The sequence below is a fragment of the Amaranthus tricolor genome, chromosome 5 (assembly GCF_026212465.1).
Source record: "Amaranthus tricolor cultivar Red isolate AtriRed21 chromosome 5, ASM2621246v1, whole genome shotgun sequence".
NCBI classification, from domain to species: domain Eukaryota; kingdom Viridiplantae; phylum Streptophyta; class Magnoliopsida; order Caryophyllales; family Amaranthaceae; genus Amaranthus; species Amaranthus tricolor.
The window spans coordinates 17,911,912-17,918,057 of NC_080051.1; positions in this window are offsets into that span (position 1 = coordinate 17,911,912).

Genomic DNA, 6,146 nt, shown 5'->3' on the forward strand with positions numbered 1-6,146 from the left:
TAAATAGGTATTAAGAATGATATAAGTAGACATTTGAGATATTGAAAGTAATTATTAAGGATACGGTAAATAAGCAATAAGAATAATGTAAGTAGCCATTAAAAATACGATACGTAGACATTGATCTTTAATGGGTTGGGCTTGAGATACGTCTGTCAAAGAGACGGTCTCTCAAGAGATTAGTTGTTCCTAGAATTCAAATTTTTTAAATTTTTTTTAAAAAAATCTCTTGGGGCACGTGCCCAGGGAGGCCCATGGAAAAGATCCGATCCAGTTCCTTATAATGATCACTAAAATCTTAAATAAGACGGTCTCACGCTGAGACTATCTTTATTGGGCTGGCGCAATACATACTTTTTGTCTTAAAGTGATCACTTATAATTTTTTTAAAAAATATTTTGTATAATTTTAGAGTGATTACTTATAACCTTAATTTTTATATTGTTAAAATGATCACTTACGATCTTAAAATAATCAGTTAAAGAAATTGGCTAATATATAGGCCCGTCTCATGTTGAGACGGTCTCATACAAGACAAGCTAAATTCAAATATTTAGAACTATTATAGAAACTTGTACATAGCAAATAGCAAATATATATTCAAAGAAACTTTAATTGAAATCTTATGTAACTTTTAAATTAAATATATAATATTCCAAGAAAACGAAAAGGAAAAATCTTATTGTGATATATACTACTCATACATTAAGAAATGAATTCATGTTAATTTTGGTAAGAATTATTCTACATGAAATATCACTATGAGAATGCCATCTAAAATTTTATAGTCTTTCATCTGAAATAAAATGTTTATTCGATCAAAACTATAAAAATTAAAATATTTCGAACCATTATAGAAATTAGTACAATACACGAAGTTGTTAGTATAAAAATATATATAAATATAAATTTTAAATAGTGATGTAATTACACGTTATCAGTATAAAATTACAATGTTTCTTATAAAATAAATAAAGAATTTTAGAGTATATATTGCTTATAATGAAAAAATTAGGTTGTTAATATAAGTATTAATTAAAATTCATATACTTTTTAATGCAAATTTAGATAATCTTTCTACAAAGTTATCATAATAATTCTTTTATTTTTAATAATTTTTTATTATCATGTATCTTCTGTTTCTTAATTAAATACTTAAGAATTAAAAATTAAATGAAGAAACTTTATTAATTAGCAAATACTTCAACATAAAAAGCAAATATATATTCAAAGAAACTTTAATTGAAAATCTTATATAGCTTTTAAATTAAAAATATAATATTCTAAGAAAATTAAAAAGAAAAATCTTATTGTGTTATACTACTAATATACTAAGAAATGAGTTGATGTTAATTTTGGTAAGAATTATTCTAATGGAAAATGACTATGAGAATGTCATATTAAATTTTAGAGCCTTTTTATGAGTATCTATAATTAGAATTTTAATGAAAAAATTTTATTAATTAGCAAATACTTCAACATAAAAAGAAAATGTATATTCAAAGAAAGTAGAATTGAAAATCTTATGTAGCTTTTAAATTAAAAATACTCCCACGATTCCTTTTTGTTTGCCTACTTTATGTTTTTCCACTTTAAGAGTGATAAATTTGATATTGATTTTTGAAGTATATAATGAAGAGAAAATAAATTTATGTAAGATCTTATTAGATTCGTTTTAATGCAAAGAATTTTAAATATATAGTTTGTACTATTTTTTACCAAGAGATATTAAGACTCAAAATTGCCTTAAAATGCGTGCAAAGAGTAAAATAGACAAACAAAAAGAACAAAGGGAGTATAATATTCCAAGAAAATTATAAATGAAATATTTTATTGTGATATACTACTCATATATTAAGAAATAAGTTGATGTTAACTAAAGTAAGAATTATTCTATATGGAAAATTGCTATGAAAATGTTCTATGAAATGTTATAGTCTTTTTATTAGATTGTATAATTACATAATTAGATATCCAAACACTTTATATTTTATATTAAGTAAAAGCTAAGAGCACCAATAAGACATTCATTAATGGAAATACTATCATAGTTAAAAGAGTAAATTATAAAGCTAGATAAAAGGCATAAATAGAATAAGTAAGTTATTATTAAAAACCAGTGATAGTCAAAATCATAGTTACCTGAAATGCTAAACGTTGCACTAAACAGCATTTCGAAACGTTTGTATTAGAACGGCACGAAAATGAGAACCAAATCATCGGCGAATAACATTTCGATTGCTAACATCAGAACCTTTTGAACCCTCCAAAATTGGTGTTGAGAAGAAGAAAAGACGCGGTCTAAGGAAATAGAACCCTAACAAAAGAGAACAAGAAAAGACAAGAGAGGAGGATGATGAAAACTTGTCGTCGCCCATGGTAGTGTTGTGGACTTTGAGGTTCCCTTAATGTATTTTCAAATGCGCCAATTAAAATGCGACTATTTCTTACTCCCTTCGTCCCAAAAAAAAATTGTGAATTAATTGCCGCTACTTTTACTTCCTTCCAAATAATATAGTCTCAAATATATATAATAATATAATAAAAATTAAGAAAATTATGTACACAAAATCTTGTGTGAGACCAAGTGAGACACATATTATCTCAAATATAATGGACTAAAGATCAAGAAAATGCGTGCGTAACAACTTTAGGCGAGTGTTGACTAGTAAAGTTATATTATTTTTGTTTACCAACATTAAGATTTAAATGGCATATTTTAAAACTTAAAAGATTGATTTTAAGGCTTTAAAATTGACATTTTAAGTCACGAAATTTGACCATTTTAAGTCTTAAAAGGTCAATTCTAAAACTTATAAGACCAATTGTAAGACTTAAAAGATCATTTGTAAGGCTTTTCAACTTTAAAATAAGGGAAATTCCATACAGTAACATCAAACTTTCATGAAATGTCAGTGGTAGCACTTTTGTAAGATTTTTCCACATGGTAGCATTCACTTTATGCCTTATCTAACTGTTGTAGCATTTTCTGTTGAATTCTTGTCAATTTTCGTTTAATTCACCATTTAGACATTTCTACCCTTATTAAGTATTGTTTGTTGTCTTTATAATTTGCTTTTATCCTCTCAAATGTTTAATTCATCATCTAATTCATCAACACTCTCAAATGTTGTAAAAATTTTGCTATCATTCAAATTGTTATCATTTTTAACAAAAGGTGCTTTAAGCACTATTACATAAGCCATAATTTTCACTTAATTTACTTAACTAGGATTATAAAGTTCAAAAGGTGCATTCAAGCACTAATACATATGTACATAACTAGGGTAAATTATAAAGACAACAATTGAGTGATTTGATGAATTAAACGGTGAATTAAACATCAAAATTGTGAATTAAACATTTGAGAGCATAAAAATAGTTTATGGCAAATTATAAAGACAACAATCAACACTTAATAAGGGTAGAAACGTCAAAATGGTGAATTAAACGAAAATTGACAAGAATTTAATGAAAAGTGCTACGGCAGTTAGATAAGGCATAAATTGCATGATACCATGTGGAATTTTCCTTAAAATAGATGAATCAAACATTAAAATTGGTATCATAAACTTGAAATTGGTCTTTTAAGTCGTGAAATTGGTTTTTAAGTCTTAAAATTGTTTTTTAAGTCTTCAAATCGGTAAGTCATAGTTTTTTTAAAAAAAATTTCTCAAGTCTGGGCCAGTCGCATTGTTTAGGCCGTTTCACAAGAGAGTTTCTGAAGTGTGTAAAAATTAGAGGTATCTCTAATTGATTACATTATTTTAGCTCAAATTTACACTTGAGTAATAACTCAAATGCTTCATTTTCATTAATTTTAACTTTTTGAAATATACTTGCTAAGTATCAACTCTAATGCCTTCACTTGTTGAGAGTTATAAAAGCCTAAAAACTTTTGAAAAGCACATTAAACATGATGGTGAAGGTTCTAAAAAGGCAAATGAGTAAACCTTCACTTGTTGAGCTTAGTACTTACAATGTCAAATCTTTCTTATATCTTTCCTTTGATTGAGTTGCATCGGTTGTGGTTGCCTTGATATATTTGATCATATGAAATGTGTTTAATGTTGGTTTTATGTGCCCTATAATAAAAGAACTCATTTGATAAGCTTATTTGTTCTATTATGACAAATAATGATATCAAAATTCATTCCTGAGGGCTTTGTGTAGATGGATTTTTGTGTGCCCTATGATGATGAAACTCAACGGATTTTTGTTACATGTGCGACAAATTCTTGGTCATATGTTAAGTGCATTTGTTAAAGCAAAAAATCATGCATATTACTATATGAGTTTCCTCTCTTTACATGTGCATCTGTTTTGATGTACCATATGTTCCTCGCCAATAGGTTTCAAAAAAACAGAACATATATTGCATCATTTTGGAGAATTTTGCAAATAATACAATTGTTTCTGTATAGACTAACTACACAAAATGGAAAGCTAGCTTTGATAAATCTATTATAGTGTTAACCATGTTGCACCAGTTAACTGTTCATCAGTTAAGTCATCTTCTTCAGCAAAATAATGGGACTTACATAGTGTGTCTTTGAGTTGCATGAATTACTTCTTTAATATTACTCGGTGCTGGCAATGCTAGTTTCATTGTATGCAAATCAGTGCTTCATTATCTTAGTAAATCCATTGATACTTCGACACTAATTAAGTGTTTTCCCTATCTCGGTTTTCGTTGGTGTGATGTGGCAAAGTGTAATTGTTATCCTAACATCTTCTATAATTACATTCATAACATATTGCAATCTTGGCTCAAAAATCTCATATACAAATTTTATCGTTTTTACCAATTCAATTGTATTCTTGATGGTTATTATTATTGGTCTTTAATTTTGAACTGCTTTAAAAAGCACAAGATCTGAAACATTGTAATTAGAACTTTTTGTAGGGTGAACATACAATCTCAAATCAAAATCCATCTTTGTTTACTTGTAGAAAAAATCAGCGTCATTGCATATGTAGAGATGCGTTGTCATCTTGAATGTATATCGTGTCATTATCATCTAAAAGCCATCTTATCTTTGTTGCTAGAATCAACTATTTGATTAAATTATATTTAATGACCTCTTTTGTGATACTTTTAATGGGTTTGATCTCAGATGTTCCTTTGGGTAATTTTGCACTTAATCTTCAAGTATTAATTGTTTTCACAAGAGAAAAGACTCCAATTTTCCTATCAAATATGCAATTATGATCATCATTAGATCTAGACCTTGCAACCGCTACTAAGAATATAGATTTGCCTATAAACATCTTACTTTTGCATAACGTATATGATAGACTCAAAATTTATGTTAGCATAGTATTTCCAACTTGTTTCCGAAAGGAAAAACCGAATCTGTGAACAACGAGAGGAGTTAAATTTATTTAGGAAAAAAAAAATGAAAAGTTGTTAATTTTCCCTAAAAGATGTTTAGGCATTAACTGTCTACTTTAGGTCACTTTTAGTCTATTCTCTCTCCACTAAAATTGATCCAAAAAGAAAAAATTATTACTCTATGTTTGCATAGAGCATTAGGATGGAAAAGAAAGGGAGGGTGAAGAAGGAAGAGAAGAAAATGGATAGAGATACTTTATTTATTTTAGAAGGAGGAAGATGAAAAGAAGAGAAAGATGAAATTTTTATACTAAAAAATCATAAAAGGAAAATTATATAGTTTCATCCAAATTAGAAAGCAAAATGGTAAAAATAAAAGTCATTTTACCATTCTATTAGTATATATTCTCTTTTCATTACAAATTTTTTAAAATTGAAAAGATTTAACTATTTACAAAAATAAAAGACTAAACCCCTTCAAATCTCCTCAAATTTCTTCCTCTTAAACTTTTTTTCTTCAAAATCGTTATCCAAATAAAGGAAAAATCCACCCCTGTAAATCCCGTCCTTTTATTTACTTTCAAATCCATTAATTCAAACAGCGCGTTAATGTTTTTTTCCACTAAGTTTCACTCAAATTGCAACTTGTACAAAATGAGAAGAATACAAAGAGCATTTTAAGAGCAATTACAAAGACAAGTTTCAAATTAATGATGACACAGAATAGGATAGAAAACCTGAAATACAAAATTGAATTTTTTTTGAGAAACAGATTATGAAGTTTTAAAGAGAGACTCAACATACCCAAAGG